General features: G+C 39.1%; 1 long non-coding RNA gene across 1 annotated transcript in view; it reads right to left on the bottom strand.

Moving 5' to 3' along the window:
• Nucleotides 1-22,274, bottom strand: part of LOC113610280 (uncharacterized) — a 336,551-nt gene that overhangs the window by 252,386 nt on the left and 61,891 nt on the right. Inside the window, exons 4-5 of the long non-coding RNA XR_003429020.1 lie at nt 1,876-2,053; nt 998-1,217 (exon numbers count right to left, since the gene is read on the bottom strand). This is a non-coding gene — a long non-coding RNA (uncharacterized LOC113610280). The remainder of the gene's footprint in view (nt 1-997; nt 1,218-1,875; nt 2,054-22,274) is intronic.

The following is a 22,274-nucleotide window of genomic DNA, read 5'->3' as shown; positions in this document are numbered from 1 at the left end:
TCTATCCACAAACTAATTGTGTGATTTAGGGAAAATTACCTAACTTCCCTAAACCTTGTTTTGTCTTCAGTAAAATGATCTCATGGAATTCTTATGTAGATTAAATGAGAGAATACGTATAAAGCATTTGCACAGTACCTGGCAAGGAGTACAGAATCAACAAGTGTCAACTCATCATTATTATTACTCTGGGCAGATTCCCTGAAGGCTAGCTTTGGCTACGTTTCTCAAACTCTTCTCTGTCTACATCAAACTGAGGTATTAAACAATTAAGAAACAGTGATTTGAGATGTTTCCACAGTAGATAAAGTTATTAAAAAAAATTTTTTAAAGAAAAGAGGGAACTAGCAAACTCAAAAGCCACAGGATAACTGGATAAGCAGGCTTTTATATTGCAGCATTCACTTTGGAGAAATAACCCATAAATACGAGGGTTATCAATCCAAATGGACCAGCAATTACAGAACATGAGGGCTGTGTCATCAAGAAACTAAAGGAGCGTCTTTCATCCTAATTGCATTGGATTCTACAGTGACTGGATTGGACTGAAACACCTGCACGATGCATACACCTCAGCAGACAGTACAGGGCAAGCCTCCGTAAGGCTGTGTTGCAGAAGCCTCCCAGAGCACTGTCAGAGGAGTCAGCCCCACTGATCTATCGGCTCCAAGCCTCTGGGCAAGCAAGCAGCAACCCCACTTCCTGTTACACTCCGGATTCCTCCCTTGGGCTTGCATTCCAAGCTGCCCTGACTCTCCCTCCCAGGGACTCCTCCAGGTCACAGCCTGAGGAATTCTATGGCTGCAAGTAGACACTCCGAGAAGACTGAGGATGGGAACTATTTTAACTCACAAACAAATCTAAAAGGGGGATGGGTCTCTGCACTCCCAGATGAAAGAGAGTCAGGCTTGTGAATCACTGAAAATAGCAGGAAATCAGACAAGAAGGGCCTTGTCCCAGAGTAATAGCCTCACTCAGAGATTAAAATAGGTCTGACCTTTGTCTATGGGACTGTGTTGTCTCAGTCACATTTAGCTGCTCCAGCTGAGGACTTCTGGAAATCTCCATCTGCGTGTTGCAAAACCGCATCTCTGGGTCAGGGGGTGGTCTCGCCCTCAACACAAAGGAGCCACTTATTCAGGGTGGCACTTAACTGGAGCTTGTGACTTGTGAGCCAAGAAAATGGAGTTCACTGAAATCCCAGTTGTCTTTTCTCCCTGCTCAAAGGAAGTTAGAAACAGAGAAATGTGACAGTGAAGGAAACTGAGGTTCACGAGCCAACCCTGAAGTTATGTGATGGTCACCCACACATTTGCTAGCCTCTGGAGGGGCCTAAAGGACCCAGTCTTCTTGTAAGGCTTCTCTGCTTTAAAAGCGTATTTGGGGAGCCAACTGTTGCCATGTTTGGGGACATTGGGGTGCAGCGTTGTTGGGCAGGATCAACAGAACAGAAGGCAAGCTATTTATAGACAGGAGGCCCGGAGATCAGGAAATTAATCCTGTTTTCTACTGCTACCCCTGCCAATGAGACACGGCTTCAAACTCAGATTACTTCTCTGTGCCTCAGTTTCACCTTCTATAACTATAAGCTGGAGATAATACTACCCATTCCTCCCTGGTTTCTCAGTATATTGTGAAAAGAAATTATTGCATATGTGAGCCCTGGGGAGAAATGCCTTAATTCAAAGCATCATTATTGCTATTTCTTATCGCCCAATAGCCTCCAAAGTAATCAGAGCTTTCTTTTACTAAGACCCCATGCCATCGCTGGCCTGGTAACCTAAATGTCAAAAGGTGGATATCCCATTGCAGGTTTTGAAGGTTTCTGTTCTTCCCAACTTTGCTTTTAATTCACATGACATCCAATTTGCTTACTTGATTTTGCCAAACATCATTTTGCACAAGCAGCCTCCACTAAGATGCAACAGGAGCTAAAGTGACCATTCAGATCCTTAAACATGATGTAGATGAGTTGGGGATGTAATCTCTCCATCTAATTAGACAGGGGTGGCCATTTCCTTTTCTGATTTACTCTTCTGTTCCTCTCTTTGACCTGGAAAGAACAAGGTAATACCGCTTAACCATGTATTGTATTCAAACCACGCCAACCACCAAGCATTATTTCAAAACTCGCCTAGGCTGAGCTAGAGCATGTGGCCCATGCCATCAGACTCTAACTCCCCTAAAATAGCTCTCTGTTATTTTATATGAAGAGTGATGTGTAACAATCAAACTTGAAATTCTATTTTTTAATTATCTTTTATTGTGGTAAAATACCCATAATTATTTTTCACATGCAGTTTTCTGGGATTAAGGTGTATAATGTTGTCAGATTTTCTTTTTTTTTTTTTTACTGAGGTTAAAAACATGTAACGTTAGATGATTTATCATCTGAACCCTTTTTAAGCGTACAGTTCAGGGGCATTAAGTACACTCATATTGTTGTGCAATCATCACCGCTCTCCATCTCCAGAACTTTCTTCATCTTCCCAAACTGAAACTTTGTACCCATTAAACAACAACTCTCCATTTCCCTCTCAGCCTAACCCTGGGTCACCACCATTCTACTTTCTGTCTCTATGAATTTGGCTACTCTATAAAGGTATCTTCTATAAATTAAGCTATACAATATTGACTGGCTCACTTCACTTAGCATAGTGTTCTCAAAGTCCAGCCAAGCCATAGCATGTGTCAGAATGTCCTTCCTTTTTAAGACTGAGTGATATTTCACTGTATGGATATATCACATTTTGTTTATCCATTCATCCATCAACAGACTTGGCGGCTTCTACATCTTGACTATTATGAATAGTGCTTCTATGAACATGGGGGTGCAAATACCTCCTCCTTGCTTTCAGTCCTCTTGGGTGTATGCCCAGAAGTGGAATTGTTGGATTATATATTAACTCTATTTTAATTTTTTTTACATCTTTATTGGATTATAATTGCTTTACAATGTTGTGTTAGTTTCTGCTGTACAGCAAAGTGAATCAGTTATACATATATCCCCTCCCTCTTGAGCCTCCCTGCCACCCTCCCCATCACACCTCTCTAGGTCATCACAAAGCACCGAGCTGATCTCCCTGTGCTACACGGCAGCTTCCCACTAGCTACATCTATTAATTCTTTTTAAAATTTTTTTAGGAACTGCCATACTGATGTCCATAGTGGCTGCACCATTTTACATTCTCACCAACGGTGCACAAAGGTTCCAATTTCTCCACATCTTCACCAACACCTGTTATTTTCTATTTTTTTTAATAGCCATCCTAATGGGTATGCTGAAATTCTATTTTTGATAAGAGAGTAGGAGATGGAGGGGCCAAGATGAAACAGGTTACAGGGCGTTCTCATATATTTGTATGAGATTTCTATTGGACAGAGTGATGAGGACTAAAACAGAACGGCTAAGAGCCGTCTCAGAGGATTGCACTTCTTGGTTACCCTTGCTCTAACTGGAGAGGAAGTGTATAAAAATGCCTACAAAGGGCTTCCCTGGTGGCGCAGTGGTTGAGAGTCCGCCTGCCGATGCAGGGGACACGGGTTCGTGCCCCGGTCCGGGAAGATCCCATGTGCCGCGGAGCGGCTGGGCCCGTGAGCCATGGCCGCTGAACCTGCGCGTCCGGAGCCTGTGCTCCGCAACGGGAGAGGCCACAACAGTGAGAGGCCCGCGTACCGCAAAAAAAAAATAAAGTCAGCAAGAGAAAACTGAGCCTGAGAAGAGAAGAATGTCAGAAAGAATTTAATGCAAAGTACTCCCCACTTGTACTACGCATCTGGCATACAAATGTTCCACATGACCTGAGATGCATTTTAGTGTTTCACCCTTTTGCAGTTTCACCATAAAATTTCCAGATTATCGACAGAAGCAGATAAGTCACTGAAGGAAGAGTAGGAAGGGTTTTCTCAGGAACTGAGCAATAGAATGGGGAAAACATGTATGGCTAACCCCGGTCAAAGGTAAAAATGAAAAGAATGAGATGGGAAGTTAAGCCTCGAGAAACTCTCTTGCTTCTGCTCTTCCCGCCAGCAGCCCATGACCATCACCAACAGAACAAAACATCAGTTCTTTGTTCTACTGCTCACTTCCCTTTCTAAATTGCTGATGTCCTTGTTCTGCTGCCCCCGGGGACCTGATACTGGCCTGCTACTTTCCAATGCCCGCAGCCCCCTTCTGAGGGATTTCACCCATCCTCCACTCTCTCTCCTCGTTAGGCATTCAAAAAATATGTATTGGATGCCTGCAAACCATGGAAGTCAAACTATAATGGATGACTTGAGATTTTTAAATTTTCTTTTTTTGTCAAAAATTTTGTTCAAAACAGAATTAGTATCCTCCACAGTGGTGAACCCAGGACAGGGAAATGGGAATGGTCTGCCCCAAGTGCAAGCAAGTCATCGTGGTCTGTAGAGAAAGTTTAAACTTTTAAATAATATTAAGCATTTTTCAGTAATAAACTAAAAGAAATGACAAGCTCAAAGGCACACTGCTTTTTATTTTCCCTATGCTCTGCCAACTCTAGACAATGTCAATGATAAAATACTCCTCCCCCCTAAAGTATCTTTCGTTGGTCCAAGTTCTAAGCAATTGCTGTGGTTACTGCTGAGTTTTAATAATACGTATGTAATCTTCATATATATAAAAACATATTATTCTTAAATAAACATCGTATTCTGGAACCTCCATTTGTATACCCGGAGACTCAGCTGTCCACATTCACTTAGAGAGTAAGTTCAAAATGGTTTGGAATCCTTTGAGCTTACCTAGAGGGCAGTTAGCATCTCCAATTCCTAGGGTACTACAGCTTCAAGTGTTTAAAACAATAGATTCAAAACAAACAATGATTGTAAAGACAAAGAAGGCACACTTGAGTCGCTTCAATACCGCCTCTGGAAGCAATGGAATAAATGGCAGTATAAAGTATTTTCCTATTTCCCAAGAAATAATTAATGTATTATATTTTAATTTATATATATATATAAATCTAAAATATTTTTATTCTGTAACATTTATTTTTAATTAATTTATTTGCATGATTATCTGTTACGTTTAATAAAACTTTATTGTCTATATTTCTCTTCTGGCTGTTATTACTCATTTCATTGCACAATTATTACTGAAATACATCTTTCATATAAGGGTATTGAAAATGATTGGCGCTGGGTGTCAAAAATACTAGATTCATGGCTGCTCTCACTACTTTTTTTTCTAATTAGTACATAATTCATTGGATCCAATTATCCAACAAAGCGCCTGATATCTGCCAGGCACGGGCTCAGCCATGGACATACAGAGACCAATAAAGCACGCAACAAGCCTCAAGGTTGGTGTCTCTGGGATACGGCATATTGGAAACCCCAGTTTATGGCTAGAGTATGAAGCCGAACTGAACATACTAATGCAAGTCTAACTTACTGGAGAAGTTCTAGACAATCCAAGACGAGACTGATCAGGTTGCTTATTTCATTCATTTTCCCAGAAATGAGAGACCTGACGTATGCCCAAAAGAAGGGGCCTAATATTTTTTACACCTACTTAAAAGAATATTTATGAACTTTTTCTTATCCAGTTCTGTGGTGTTTAAGAATCACCCACTATCATTATGCCTCCTTAGGCCATGTCAATAAGCACATGATAAACAAAGCAGACTTATGCACATCAAACATAAATGGACCTAGTTCCCTTTAATTATTTTGAGTATTCCTATCAAAAGGAGCATCCTGCAACCTTCTATGAAGAACTGTACAGGTGGTCCAAGGGGTAACAGAATGAAATTGAGCAAAAAATAAAAAAAGTTTAGGTTAAAAATCAGGTAAAAAATATACCTACAGCAAGTCCCATTATTCTGTGGAATAACCTCCCAGGGGAACCTGTAATGGCCCCATCATTCGTGTACGTCATTCTAAACAAGGATGGAAAAAATATTTGAAGATATTCTGTAAGGAAAGCAGCCTGTATTGGAAAAGGAAAAAGAAAATGACCTAATTTTCCATCTGTAATTTTCATGATTCTGCCTTGAATGGTCTCTTCACACATAATATCTGACAATTTGGATATAAGAGACTAAAAAACACAGAAATGATCTTTGGCCAACCCTTTAAGGCAAGAGTTTAAAAACTCTTAAATGGAAACATTCTTGACAATAAAAATCAGACTTAAAATTATGATAAGGCACGCATACTTATTTCATATACATTTACATACTTATTCAGCGTGTGTGGCTTATTTTAAGATCCAAATTCAAATGTGTTACAATGTGCTAGTCACTGCTGCAGCATCTCTGTCACTGCAGCTGATGCTGTTACTGACACTTCCTGTTAAGAGTCAAATCCCATTTTTTAGGCTGAGACAGGAAATACCACTCAGCACTGGAATACATAGGAAAATCAGGACACTTTCAAAGATGTAATGCAGGAAATCAACCCAAGAGAATATTCAAATAGTCACAATGTGCCTAACATTTTCTTCCTCTTTTAAATGTTGAAGCAAAGCTTCCTGTGACTCAAAAGCGACATCAATGGACTCTCAAAATGGCAAGTCCCACGTACGTATTATTCCTTCTCTTCACACTTAATTTTCCTGGCTTGATGTGAGGTTTCTAGGGCTTTAAAGATGGCCTGTAGAGCACATCTATGTATTTACATTTAAAATTCCGTCTTCATGGAGTAGACAGAAAGTAAAACCGGCCATTAACATCAACAATTTGCTCCTTTGAGTTCCTACGGCATGTGGGGAAACTAAGACACCAAGAGATAAGAAACCTGTTTGCAGTTCTTGAGAGGATTACAAGTTAGATGGGGAGAGGCGATGTAATCTAATAACATAAATAATAATACAATGTTACCTGTGTTTCCTTACCTGTAAAATGTAGGTAACAGTGCTTACCTGGTAGTAAGGGATTAGAAGGAATGATTATGGCAAAGCACTCAGCACAGAGTTTGGCACCCATAAATGCTGTATCACAGGTTATTGACCTTACAGGAGAATTGTCAGATAAGCAAATTTTTAAAATAAAGGTGAGTTAGGGAGAAGCAGAGGTCAGGGAGAAGTGAGGCTGTCTGTGGCAACTCAGGAAAGTTTCTTGGACAAAGCAGGACTTAAACTGGGCTTTGAAAAATGAAGAAGACCAAACAAAAGGCAAAAAAAGTCCCCATTCACTTCCGAAAATGGCAATTGGCAGGACTACCGGAGGTGATGACACATTCTTTCAAACTCCCTTCTTGAGTGAACCTATGGCTCTATTTCCTGGATCTTTTAAACCTGTTTTTCCAGGTAAGTACAAACATCTGAGCATTAGTTTATTTACAATTTAGTCCTCATTCGGTTTTGTTCCATTTCGAACTCCTCTGTAGCACAACCTAAGTGCATTCACCAGCCAGTGTTTCCTGAAAGACATCTAGGAGACAATACCAGAAGACGCTTGGAGAACAGTAGGGAATGGGGTTTCAGAGTGGACTCTTGCTACCTTTTCAACGGAAGTCAAAGCAAACCAGGTGATTCCTTTCTAGTCGGTATGGACCAGTGAGAGCCCCACACCCTCTGAGTCAGTGGGAAATGGTTTCTTAACTCACTTTTGGGAAATGCTGCCAGTGATTCAGCACTACAGGCTGGCTCCCTGGGATATCATAAGGCATATTTCCCTCACAGCCTCCCCACCCCCTCGGTGAGAGGCAAGTTTCCCAGGGTCCAGTGTTACCCGTAAGCACTGCTGCTACAATAGGAAAGCGTGTCAGAGGGTCAAGGGCAGTCTTTCCTTTACGAACATGATTGAGACTCTAGAAGGCTCTTTGAGTAGATACTGCATAATTTATCATCCAAACTGGGAACTTTCTGAGAATAAAATGTGGCACGACTACTAACTGTACTGTAACAGCAGATGTAAAAGGGAAACGTCCCAGGAAAATTGTTTGTACGATCACCCTATCTCAGGGTCTTGAGTCCTTGCATGCTAGAGATACTGCATTGATTGTCTTTGCCCTAGAAGCCTCAGATTAGTAGGGAAAATAAGCACATACACGGGCGTTTATAAAGCATTGTACAAGTCAGGGAACCAGGAAACTTCCTGAGGCGGCTTTTAAGAGTGAGAGAAGACTTCCGGGGAGAGGGGCTGAACTACCTCCATCTTCATCAGACAGTGAGGAATAGGACCCAAATTCCAGGCAGAAATGTCATTGAAAAACAAAAATATCTAATATTTATCAACCTCTTACTGTGTATTAGCCCCCTTATAAAATACTCATTTAACCCAGACTGCTAGTACCTCCATTTTACCTCCAAGGAGAAACAGTTTTAAAACGTTGAAAGAATCATGGGCTTCCCTGGTGGCGCAGTGGTTGAGAGTCCGCCTGCCGATGCAGGGGACACGGGTCCGTGCCCCGGTCCAGGAGGATCCCACGTGCCGCGGAGCGGCTGGGCCCGTGAGCCATGGCCGCTGAGCCTGTGCGTCAGGAGCCTGTGCTCCGCAACGGGAGAGGCCACAGCTGTGAAAGGCTCGCGTACCGCAAAAAAAAAAAAAAGAAAGAAAGAAAGAATCTATGTCCCTTCCCTTGAATCTTGCTACGATCAATAGAGTACAGTGGAAGTGACACTATGTGACTTCTAAGGCCAAGCAGCTTCCACCTGGATTGCTGAAACAAACATGTTGGATCCCTGAGCTGCCAGTAAAATGTCCAGCTACCAGCAGAAACCATTCTTCAGCCATCAGCCCAGGCACCAGACATGTGAGGAGTCATCTTAGAAATGGATCCTCCAGACCCAGCGTACAACTGTCCCCACTGGCCCTTTCCTGAATCTGGATCCACAAAAGCTGGCTTTAAAATGGTTATTGTTTTATATCACTAAGTTTTGGGTGGTTAGTTTCATAGCAATAGTAACTGGGTCAAAAAACAAAACAAAACACAAGCTTAATCAGGCAATGAAAGAGGATTCAATTCCAGAAAGCTTGGTATCAAAAAGCACTCTTTTAATGACTTTTGTATCCATACAAACACCTGTGGTAGCTGACATAGGAAGTTCAGAAAAGAAAGTGATTAGAGATGGATTTGGAGAGAAAACAAGAATCTATCAAGTTATAGATTTCCTTATAAACCACGTTAATGAGTCTGGAGCAATAGGGAAGCCATTGAGAAATTTTAAAGTAGTAGAATATTGTACTCAGCTTTGTGTTTTAAAAGGATCACTCTGATGTTTATGTGGAAGATCTTCAAGGGAACCAGATCTGTGGCATTTAGGAGCCTGTTAAAGCAATTCAAGCAAGAAATAAGCCAACAGCAGTGGCAGAACAGATAAGGGGGAAGGGGGATAAAATGAAGAAACAGTAGCTAGACTGAGGACAATTGTTAAACATTATTCTCTAATTCCACAAAATATTCTATAATCATTCTACTACCAAACCTGGAGGTGGAGAGAAACTGAAAGACAGGTAAAATGATTAGGAAATACTTCTAGAGATGCACTGTACTGAATGATCAGGGCCACAATTGCCCCATAAACTGAAAAGATAGATGCTTTCATTTTCCTTCCCTCCCCTTGCAGATGGTGGAGGAGGAACAAAGCATGATGGGAAGGTTAGTTATAGACAATCACTTTGAGAAAATGTAACTATATTGTCAATAATGAGAGCCAGGTTCCTCACTGTCAAAGGAAGTGAAAGAAAAGAGAAAGCTAGAAATAACCCTGAGATTATGAACTGGAATTGGAAATATTAGAGTGAACTTGTAGTTTTAGATAATAGATGATAAATATAGATTTGTGTATATAAATATATATACATACATATATATGTATCTGTATGTATATACATATAGAAGTTCAGCTCTGTTTTCCAAGAGAGTCTAGAAGCAATGACACTCCAGTAGCAATGAGCAGTCTGAGAGCAGATTTTGGTTTCCAATAACATTTTCCACTAAAAGGAACCAGGACTCCTTAGATAAACAATTGATTCCAGCACTTGGGTGGGGAAGATACAATATGGACTTGGATTATCTTTTTGTCATAGAACGTAAGGAAGTGTTCAAAGAATGATATAAAGATTGTCAAAAAGACTTGGGAGCAAGTTTACAAAGGTTCCAACTGGACAATTCTGGAAAACTGAGCATCAGAGTAATGATAGTAACAGATCACAATGCATTGAATGAAATAGGAATCCATAAATCTGTACTGATATGAAAAATAACTATTAAATGAAGAAATAAATGAAGGAGAAGGGAAAAAAAATCTATCCAACTCTAGAATGCCAACTGATAAATAATGGAAATAGAAAATCGCCATTTGACAGTCATATAATAGTCATTAATTCAGGCAGGAATTAGGAACAGATGCTAAGGCTGGTGAGTGGAGGCTTAATGAGTTTGAAGCCTTTGGCATAGCCTTGAACTATCTCAACATAAAATCTTTATCAATTAAAAAAAGGGGGAAATGGTGATTTTTAAGGTGGAGAAAGCTGGCAACTTGACCGAGTGCTAAAGGTTGGCATCACCAGGAGTGGGATAGATGCTCATCCTGAGCTTCCATTGTGCGATCAACTTGGGAAGAGCACAGCATCATTCTGAGGCCTTCCTGCCAGGAAGGAATGATCTGAGTCTGGTCATAAGAAAACCTCATAAAGGCCCAGGTTGAGGGACATCCTATCAAATGAAGTGTCTGTACTCTTCAATCTGTCAAGGTCACGAATCACAGGGAAAGACTAAGGAAATGCTCCAGATTCAAGAAAAGTAAAGAGTGGTCAAAATTACCACAATGCATGATTCTGGCTCATAAAGGAAAAAGACTGCAAAAGCTGTCAAAATTTGAATGGGGTCTGTGGATTGAAAGGCAGCATTGTATCAATTTCCTAATTTGGAGGATTATTTGGGATTAAGAGGAGAGTATCTTTGTTTCTGAGAAATGTACACTGGAGTTTTAAGCATCGTGTCTACATGAGATATGGAAGTTTTTTGAACTGTTCATGCAACTTTTCTATAAGTTTGAAATAGTCATTTTTTAAAAAAATCTTAAAGTTTTTAAAAAACTGAGGGGGGAGAAATTTGCAACACAGATGGAAAAAATAAAGTATAAGTGCTCAGAGGTTCCTTCATAACAGGAGCTAAAATAAAAGGGTTTTAATTCATTATTTTAAAAAAATTAAGTACCATTCCATATGAAAAGTATCAAGTACAGATGATAAAATGCTTAGTAGTTTTGATTCACAAATATCACTGGCATTTGAATAAGTAAAAAAAAAAAGTAAGGTTATGCTTTTCAAGCTGTCTTTCTGAGAATTTCTGGAAGGTGATTCAACCGTTCTATAAATACTGAGCTCAAATTTCATTATAAAAATATGCTTTCAAATAAATTTTAAAATAAATAAAATACAATAAAAATACATTCAATAACATATAAGAATTATAATTTAAAAGAAAATCTATACACTGAAATACGTTCTATACCAAATAAGAAACCATCAGTATGTTCACTTGACCCACTTTCTCTTGCCACTTCTATGTAGATATTTGAATTTACTGCAAATGTGTCATTTATTAATAATTAATAAATGTGCCTGAATTTTTTCTTTTAATTTTGGAAAGATTCTGGCTGTATAGCTAAAAGTGTAAATTCAGATACTAATCCCTAACAGTATGAACTATAACTTTTCTTGAGTCAATTTTATTTTTCAAATAAAGAAAAAAATTGGATGGTAAAACTGATATAAACCTGCCACAATCTTTCCTAACTTTTTTTTAATCTTTCCTGTTCATTTTGAATACCAATATTCATAGGATCAGTCTCTTAACATGACTGACTATAATCAGCAAATAGTACAAATTGACCTTACAGCTGAGCATATTACTAGGATACTGTTTTCATCTAGTTTAAATGTTAATTTTTTTCCAACAGATGTCTAAGGAAGAGAGTTCTGCTTTCTTTAAAAAAAAAAAAGTTGAAAACAACAGTGTAAGATATTGTTTTAAAATATGTTGTGGGACAAGATACATTTCCTCTTTCATTTTGTTAGGTGATCAATAACAACAAAATATAAAGTCAGGTCATCCTGGAAAAGTGGGCTCCTATCTTTTAAATGGCATACTTTGCCTGATGATCTGGAAAAGGGTGGAGTTAATGACTGATAATGAAACACAACTGTATGTCATTTGATGTCTTTAGCTCCTTTGTAATACAAAAACCTGCATTGTTTGTATCAAAGTCAACTGATTAGCTGTAAATAGAGTCTTTCAACATCTGAGAATCATGTGCTCAATTAATTGGTTTCTCCAACACCTGAAGATATAATATAGCAAAAGAAAAAAGCAAAGACCAAGAAAAAGTATTTTGTCAGGGATTTGGACCCACCAAGCCCTCCCAGAGCTTTAGAGCATTGGTTTTCTACCAGGGCAATTTTGCATCCTGCCCCTTCCCGATATTTGACAATGTCGAAAACACTTTATTGTCAGCACACAGGGGATGCTATTGGTATCTAGCAGGTAGAGGCCAAAAATGCTGCTAAACACCTTACAATGCACAGGGCATCCCCTCCCCAACCCCCAGCAAAGAACTATCCAGCTCAAAATAGCAACAGTGCTGAGGTGGAGATATCCTGACCTATAGCACATATTACTCTCTTACACAAGAGTCAAGGGTAAATTTTTAGACTGTTCTACATTCACACCTGAGCTTCTAAATGCCTTTTCTTCACTCTTCCCTGTTTCTTTCTTTTCTTTTCTTTTTTTTTTTTTTTGGTCACACCACACGGCATGTGGGATCTTAGTTCCCCGACCAGGGATTGAACCCATGCCCCCTGCAGTAGAAGTGCAGAGTCTTCACCACTGGACCGCCAGGGAAGTCCCTTCTCTGTTTCTTCATAGCTCTCCAGTGATGGATTGATCTTTCAACTTCACTTCCTGGTTACCTCAGAAATGGGATTTATTATACTATTGTTGCTGGAAGGGGGACCCCCTTCCAGGGCCTGAGAGTGAGCTCTTGTCTAACACTCGGAAATGAGTTGTCTGAGGAGACACACATACTGACAAAGCAAAAGACTTTATTGGGACAGGGTGCTAGAGTGGAGAGCCGCTGGGTAAGGGAACCCAGGAGAAATGCTCTGCCGTGTGGCTTGCAGTCTCAGGTTTTAGGGAGATGGGGTTAGCTTTCTGGGTTGTCTCTGGCCAATCATCTTGATTGTGACCATATTTGGTCTGACTCAGGGTCTTTCCTGGTGGTGGAAGCATCTCTCAGCCAAGATGGATTCCAGCATGAGGGTTTCTGGGAGGTTGGCAGGACATATTATGGGCTGGCATCTCCTCCCTCTTATAGGCCCCTCCCAAAGTATCCTGGCAACACTGTGTTCCTTATTGGGACCTCCTGTTGTGAACAACTCATGCAAGCAGTTCTTATATTGCCTAGCCAAGGTAGGCAGTTTTGGTGAGAGACTCCCCGCTGAGAGACTTCACACTCAAGACACTTCCCGGGAATTGGGGCAGAGGTCTTTTTCTTCAGTAAGTACTTCCAGTAGGAGTGGGTTCTGTCCTATCTAGTAGAGTAAAAGTCTCTCTCCACCTGATCTAAATGGACGTATTCTGTATCTAAACCAGCTTCCACCCACATAGAAACAACATCTTAGTCTGTCAGACATAAACTTTGTAAGAGTGTCAGACATAAACTTTGTAAGACATAAACTTTGTAAGCAGCTGAAACAGGCAGTGGCCAAACAGGAGACCTAACAGGATGGCCACCTCCAGATCCAGGGAAGGGAGAGAATGCAGAAACAAGGGAAGAGCAGTCAAAGGCAAAATTTGCGGTGAGGGCTGCAAGGTGTGTGACTTTCTTCTGATTGGTTGGTGGTGAGGTAACAGGGCAGTGCTCCAGCTATCTTGGGCTCAGCCAGAAGTTACCAGCCTCCATGGCTGTGGGGGGGCCTTAGCTCCGCGGAAGAGCTCTAAGATATTGTCATGTATGTTCCTTGAGGAGGAACCAGGAGGAGGAACCCAAGTCTACACTATTGTTTATTGACTGCTCGTCCCTTGTTTCTGCATTCTCTCCCTTCCCTGATTAGCAACTGTTTGAATCTGCCCTTTGGAACTCAGGGAGGGTCAAGGAGGCTAAAAGAAGCCGATTTCCTACAAACAAGAAATAGGGTGCACAGAAAGGATTTGTACCTAGGAGTCCCACAGGGTCCTGCTCGGTTTCAATTATACCTCCTTAGGTGGAGTGGTTGGCTTACTGGTGTCCAGATCCTATGACAGAAGTATTTAAGAATCCTGAATAGAAAATTGAAGGTCATCAACCTGTATTTAATTTTGTGGAAAAAAGCATGTAAGTAACTTAAATTTAAAAAAATATAAAATTATAAAAAGACTATCAATGCTGTGCAAAATCAATGCTTTAATAAAGGACTCCGCTTACACTATTAAAAATACTTTAGTATAATTAAGATTTTTTTGATGTCATACAGACCCAGGTTTGAATTCCAGCTCTCCAACTTATTAATCAGCTTGGATAAATTATTTAGCTACCATTTCCTCATCTGTATTATGAAGATAATAGTGACTTTTTCCTAAGGTTTTGGTAAAAGTACAGGTATATATGAAAAGTATTTAGCATAATGATTAGTATGTAGTAAATGCACAAAAGTGATATATCATTAACTGAAATTATTAAAGAGAAGTGCAAATATTCTTGTGCACCTTTTTAAAAAAAAATTTAATTTTGGTAGAAACCAAGACAGCATATTCGTCTCTTGAAGAGATTACTGTTGACCTTGAGCAAGTTATGTAATCTCTCTAACCTGTGGTTATCTTATGTTTAAAATGGGAAAGGAGTACTAGAATGTTGTGAGAATTAAATAAGTTACGAAAGAAATTCTAGCATAATGCCTGCCCCAAACACAGTTTGCTTTAAAATCACTGTGAATGCAATTTATCACACTTAGTGAAACATTATTTACGTTTAACTCTTTGAGGTATAAATATTTACCCATTTTTTTTAAAACATGAATAGATGAATGTTACTTGGAGTTGTCCTTGTTTTTCTAAGGGAAGAGTAGAGCAGAAGAATAGGCCTGTGATTTGAGAAGTGCTGGAGGATGGCTCTGAGTAGAGTGATCCAGAGCTTAATCTACTTTCCCTGATGAGGTCATCTGTACAATAAAGAAAGCATCTGCTTGTTTGTAAAGTGATCAGATTGAAAGTACCAGGCATTGTTTGTTGAAATATTTCTTTTCACTTGTAGATCTCCAATCTCTGCCTTTATATGCAGCCTGACAAGTGAAGTGGAATGCCAACAGCCTTCTCTCAACAAACTAAGAGGCGATAGAGCAGAGAAGAAAAGGAATGTAGTTAAGAGAAAGGGTCCAGGACTTCACACAGATGACACCCACTTAGGAAAAAACAAACAACCTTTAGCCTTAGCAGAGGCACGACAAGCCTGAGGGCTTCTCACAGTGAGAAACTGGGATCTATCCCAGGCTGGATCCAATTAATATAACAAATTAATCCTGATCGGTTCACTCATCTTACCTAGAAACATAGAAAAGTCAATTGCTTAGAGGGTTTACCTAGCTAATTGTTCACAGGTCATTAAATAATTATCCAAGAGTAGCAAGTACATCAAAACCACCTCTAATGTGTGTAAATGTGCAATAATTTTTAAAAAACAGTAACCAGCAAGATTGTTATATTATCTATACTTCCTTAGTTAATTGCCACTGCTTCCCACAAACTATTCCCCCAACCCTGCTACTGGCACTAGGAAACAGCTAGCTGTCTCTTTCACCTACGAAATTCTCATAACCATTGCTTCCCTTTACCCAGGTCTATTCTTTTGGCCTTTGCTCTCCCTTTCCCTACTGTAAGCAAGCGAAGAGATTCAGTAGAGCACAGAGCACTGAAAAGAATCCACAAATGCTGTGTGACCTTAAACACATCACAGAATTCTCATCTGAAAAATGAGTATAATTCCTACCTCATAAGGTTTGAGAATTAAGCGAGTTAATTCATGTAAAGTGTTTAGAATAGCACAAGATAGGTGCTGTTTCAATTGGGGGATCACATGTCCCAGTTTGCCTGGGCTGGTCCAATTTATGACTGTTGTCTCAGCTTCCCTATTAGTTTGGCATTTGTCATTCTCAGGGGGTCCTGGTTTGGATGACAATTCATGTGTTCAACCTGTGTGGAAGTGGTAAAGCTGCTATTATTATTGTTACTAGTAAACTGTAAACTTTTTTTAGTAGTTTAGTGAAGTCGATTACAAATGCACATATATGTCGCGATATTAATATGTGTTGAGATATTCCAGAATCATTATTATAAATGATTATAATAAAAAGAGTATGATAAAAATAAAATAAAATGAGTATAATAAAAAGAACTAATTCTTACACACTTACTTGCTGTATGATCTGATGGAAGTTACCTCACCTTTCACAAACTCAAATCCTCTTCAGTAAAGCCAGATAATAATAGTCTCTGAATGGTTTTAAGAATCCAATGACATAATATATATGAAAATACTTTGTCAATTATAGTACTTGATATAAATGAAACATAATTCTTGGACTAAAAGTTGACGTAAAGTATCATGTTTCCATAAACGCCATATTTAGAAGCTGGCTTAATATTTCCTCAAGCCTTCTATGTACCTAGTAGTACAGATATACTACTGGATTTATAATATTAGTTTAAAAACAAACCATGAAGAAATCAGATGACCTGTTTGCTCAGCCATGCACTAGAAACTCTAGAACTTAGTTCTTCCTACTTCTTGACTTGCTTTGGGCACTTGAAGAGGCACAATAGAATCAGTAGTTAAGTGCACGGTTTCAAGTCTTTGGTTTGCCATTAATGAGCTGAATAGGATTAAGCAAATTCCTTAATGAATCTAGGTCTCAGTGGGGATAACAGTATTACCAATTTTAACAAAATTATGAGAGATAAGTAAGATCATGATTATAAAAGTCTTAGCACAGTGACCTTGCTGGGCCTGATACATGGTAAATCTGAATAAATGTTAGCTATTGTATGTAATTTTTTTTCTTTTTTTAATTTAATTGTTATTTTATACTGGAGTTTAGTTGATTTACAATATTGTGTTAGTTTCAGGTGTGCATCAAAGTGATTCAGTTTATTGTATGTAATTTTAGCAGACTACTGCATACAAGTAGTTCTTAGCAAAGCACTGAGGTCAGTTCAATCTCTCTATTTTAGATTGCATTTTATCATTGTGGAGTGGGAAGTGGTCAACAAGCAGATGACTTAGTTCCTGACCCTAAGAAAATTCTAAATTGTATCTTAAAGTTGGCAGGAGGGCAGCTGTTAACTGAGGTCAACAAACGTTTATTAAATAATTGCTATATGCAAAACACTCTGTTAGGAACAGTGGAATACAAGAAAATGAGTGAAAGGTCAACGAAAATTATAATACTGAGGTCTCATGGAGACAGGCCCGTGGATGGTGACCTTTTGGATTGGCCCTGAAGGTTGGGACAGGCAGGGGGGAAGGCAAAAACAGTCTAGGCGGGGTTGAGGAAAGAAATAAGGATTTATTTCCACACATTCAGCTGACTGTTGGAGTAAAAGTGCATACATGAGCTATGGGTGTGAAACTTAAAAACAAGACAATAGATTTTTAAAGTCTCTGTATCAACCCTCCTCACGATAATCTAAAAAATAGTAACTATTCACTCACTAAATTTACTGTATCATGTTTAGCTGTACTGGGTGTTTTAGAGGTCAAAGGCATTTGGACCATACTGAACCTTTGAAAACCGTTTCAAGTAGGATGACCCAGCTTTTTATATTATGTTTTATTTATATAAGCCCATATTATAATCATGATACCTAATTGCCCTTTGCTCTTACAGTGACAGAACAGAGGATGTCTTGGAGTGTCTTCCAGCTTTAAGATTTGGGCTCTCCACTTTTCAGAATGTCAGAGATCTTTGGGGAGTAACGAACAAAAGAAGGTTGCAGGTGTAGAAAATACAGGTATAGGAAGGGGAAAAACCAGCGTTCATTATCTTCCAGTTTATAGGGGTTGAAACCTGCTGAGCAAATAATATTTACTCTAAAAGGCACTTTGGAATAGAGAGAACTAGAGCAACGTCAGTCGTACTACTGCTTCTTCCAGCAACTCTGTGATGTGTAGGAATACAGTTGGCCCCCGATCTTGGAGTTCCATATCCACGGATTCTGCATTTGATTGAATCTGGGAATGCTGAATCTGCGGATGCAGAATCGGAGGATCCACAGGGCCAACTGCATTACACCATTTTAGTTAAGGGACTTGAGCATCTGTGGATTTTGGTATCCACAGGAGTTCACAAAACCAATCACACACACACACCCCACACATACCTATATACACACTACAGTCTGTGACCCTTTTCTCTCAGTTTCAGTGGGCTGCACGCTCAAATGTGGTGCGCACTGACTGCCATCGTCTTTTCTTCCACTCTATTATGTTTCCCTTTACTCAAAGGGAAAGCTAGAGACATCCCTCCCTGACTAAATGGCCTCTATATCCAGCAAAACATATAACTACTGTAAGGAGAGAATAAAGATCCCAGTGTGTCTCTATTTCTGTATTTACTTTTTTTCTAAAATCTGAACTATACACTCTGTAAGCATAGACATTCCAACATCAGAGTTAGGTTCTTTAATTCTGTACCACTCTATTACCCCCCAAGGAATTCAAATTAAACGTAGTTTGCCGCTTAAAAGTGGCATAAAATAAAATTCCAGAAAATGTCATGGCAACACATCAGACATTTAATGTCAGGTCCCCTTATGTTCATTGCGTTGCAAAAGGCAACCACCAATCCTGCAATTTTGGAATGATATTTTACTTCGTAATTAAAAACCAGGTTCCTTGTATTTGGTATTTGTAGAGCATATGTGCAAGGCAATTGCTCCTTGGGAAGGAAAGATGGTATGCTTGAACTCTGAAAGAACTCTGCCTGCAATGCTGTTGTAAATAAGCTGTTCTCCTTCGTTAGCATCCTGAACCTAACTTCACACTTAGAGGTGCTGTCGCAGAGTCACCAAAGAGTAGGCAAGCGTGAGCCCATCGTTCAAAACCTGGGGTAAATTTTGTTAGACAGTTTCTTTGTTCAATATGACAAATATTACCTTCGTTTAATTATAATACTGAGAACTTCATCTGATATGATCTCAGCCTTTGTTTTTCAATCCTAAACTGACATTATTGGACTCTTTGAATATAATTTGAATAACAATGTACCAATTGATCTGATGCTGAGAAAAAGAAGATATCTGAAACACTGCTGAAAATATACCACCTTGTTTATGGTCTCTTGCTTCTCCTTTAGCTGTAGAGCTCCAAAAATGAGAGGCATACATTTTAATAAAATCTCTTCACTCGAAGTCCATTCATCTTGGTGAACTCCTGTATGCTGATATTGTGGGCATCCCTTATTCTGATACAATACAGCTTTCAATGTACCTAAATAAATAAGAGTACTACAAACATTTAAGTATTGCTTCACAATTTATTTTCAACCAGTGGAATAAATGCCTTATCTTATGAAGTAAGGTCCGATAAATTAAGGTACAATCATCAATGGAGGCATCTTAGCAAAGGAAATACTTTAATTGGGGTATTAATAAAACCTCAACTATGTAGAGACCAAATTTTTTTCCTATTACTAAATCTTTTCCTCTGTAAGTGACAAATCCTTTTGATATTTGAACTTTTTTTATATAAAGTTTAAAAAAATTTTTTTATTATTTATTTATTTTTGGCTGCATTGGGTCTTTGTTGCTGTGCACAGGCTTTCTCCAGTTGTGGAGAGTGGGGGCTACTCTTCGTTGCGGTGCGTGGGCTTCTCATTGCGGTGGCTTCTCTTGTTGCATAGCATGGGCTCTAGGCGTGCAGGCTTCAGTAGTTGTGGCATGTGGGCTCAGTAGTTGTGGCTCTCAGCCTCAGTAGTTGTGGCGCACGGGCTTAGTTGCTCTGTGGCATGTGGGATCTTCCTGGACCGGGGCTCAAACCCATGTCCCGTGCATTGGCAGGTGGATTCTTAACCACTGAGCCACCAGGGAAGCCCTGAACAACTTTAAATGGAAATCATTCTTAAATATATTATGCAATTTTCTACCACCATAAACAGGGCATATTGATCACAATAAATTTTTTTTTCAAAATGACTCAGGGCCACTTTGAGCATCAATTATTATATCACACTCTAATATAAAAATGACCTCAAGACCTAAAGAACTCTTTTTTCTGTTATTAAATGATTCCAGGCAACTGTTTTTAACTTACTGTAGCATTTTATCCTTTTTGGTTCCCTCCTAGCCACTGAGTTTTTAAATTTTCCTTCTGAGTCTGGTCATCGTGCATAGGAGGAGTAAAATGTCCCCTTCTTTTTATGACTTCTACTCTGCTTTGGACTTAGGAACTACATCAACAAAGTTGTTGGAACTATATACAAAGCGTGAGTACACAGACATCAGCTGAGGACTCAGGGACCTGTCTGTCAATAAAGCTCTGGGCTTTCGTGTGTGGACTTTGTAACATTTGTATTGTTTATTCAGAGGTCTTTATATAGCTCAAGTCCTCGACTATTATATTAGGTAGGAGAGCCGCTATACCAGCACCTATACCAGGTGTCAAAAATCTATAGCCATCACAGGGCACTGGTCAATCAGACCATTTTCTGAAGCAGTATTGGGTCCACTCCCTCCCCAGCCACACTGCGACACCTCCTCTGTCCTTCCTCAGGTTCTGCTCTCAACTCCAGCAAAGGTGGAAGCAGCCACAGATCACCTCTGCCATCAAGCAAGTCTTGTGACAATTCCATTTTCATAGTCTTTTCATTCTCAGGGAAGTAATTCAAAGGGTAACTGGAAAATATCTTTCTATAAAGACAGAAATTTTCCTGAAAGTTGAGAGTCCTGCCTACACACTTCCTACACAGACAAAATTGGCATTTATTTTTTTCCTTAGGGAAAACATTATTGCTTGAAAACTCATTTTAGTACTGGCACAACAGTATATTAAACCATGTTAAAACCAAAAAATATTCAACACATGCAGATACTGAGGCTGGGATTCTCATTTTACCTAGTTCTGAGTGAATATTTTTATGACGAAAGCGTATATCTTAGGGTAACATCCATTTATATGTTCCTGATTCCTATTTTCTTAAGTTCTTATTCTAAAAGATCCCAAATTTCCCACATTTCTTATTTTAAAAGAAATTTCAAAGATAATTGTCTTTATATAATCATAAAGAGGATCTTTAGCAATTAGCCATTGTAAACCTTCAACTCCCAGATCAGGAAACTGAACCCAAAGGGTACTGTTTGGTGATGTCGAGTTAATCACCAGTAGAAAAAGGTCTTCCTTAGATGGAAGATCCCCATGCTCTATGCACGCTTTCATAATATTTACAATAAGAAGGAGACCTTATAGAATCTTTACAAAAGTAATTAATTTGTGGGACAAAAAAAATACTATAGCATATATACCTAAAATCCAGAATGTATTTGTTAGTTTTAAATAAGTCCTGGTGTAAGAGGAAGGTGGAGTTTACTGCCAATAAGTGCACGTTCGTATACTGAGCTTGTACATGAAAATATTATAGAAGATTACCAAAGGATATATAGAACATAAAATATTGATATAGTCAATGCTAATACAGACCACATAAATCAACTTAAAGAGATAGCTCCTATTTTTTTTTTTTTTTTTGCAGTACGCGGACCTCTCACTGTTGTGGCCTCTCCCATTGCGGAGCACAAGCTCCGGATGCACAGGCTCAGCGGCCATGGCTCACGAGCCTAGCCGCTCCGTGGCATGTGGGATCCTCCCGGACCGGGGCACGAACCCATGTGCCCTGCATCGGCAGGCAGACTCTCAACCACTGCGCCACCAAGGAAGCCCCAGCTCCTATTTTTAATTCAATGTTTTTATCAGCTTTCTATATAGACAGTATATTTTAAATGTTTTTTGAAAGTATCTACTCATTTTGACATTCTGTTCTTCAATCTGTAAAACATATTCTTCTTCCTGTCAAACCTGTCATCCACACCAAATCTGGAATGGGATGCCTGGCTAAATTTCCTTTGTTATGGATATCACAAAACCATATTTTTCCAGACATTTGGGATCTTTCTTGTTGAGTGAATTAGCACTGATAATGGTAAAAACAAATAAACAAACAAAAAACAGCACATATAGTATATACATGATCATTTGATCATGACTACATTTATAATTAATTTGGGAGCAGTTAGTTTAAATTCCATGACACTCTTATTTTGAAACTTTTAATTTTTTC

The sequence above is a fragment of the Aethalodelphis obliquidens genome, unplaced genomic scaffold (genome assembly GCF_003676395.1).
Source record: "Aethalodelphis obliquidens isolate GAN/ISIS:26980383/991018 unplaced genomic scaffold, ASM367639v1 scaffold3, whole genome shotgun sequence".
Lineage (NCBI taxonomy): Eukaryota > Metazoa > Chordata > Mammalia > Artiodactyla > Delphinidae > Aethalodelphis > Aethalodelphis obliquidens.
The sequence above is the reverse complement of the archived record's forward strand: the minus strand, read 5'-3'. Positions and strand labels throughout refer to the sequence as shown.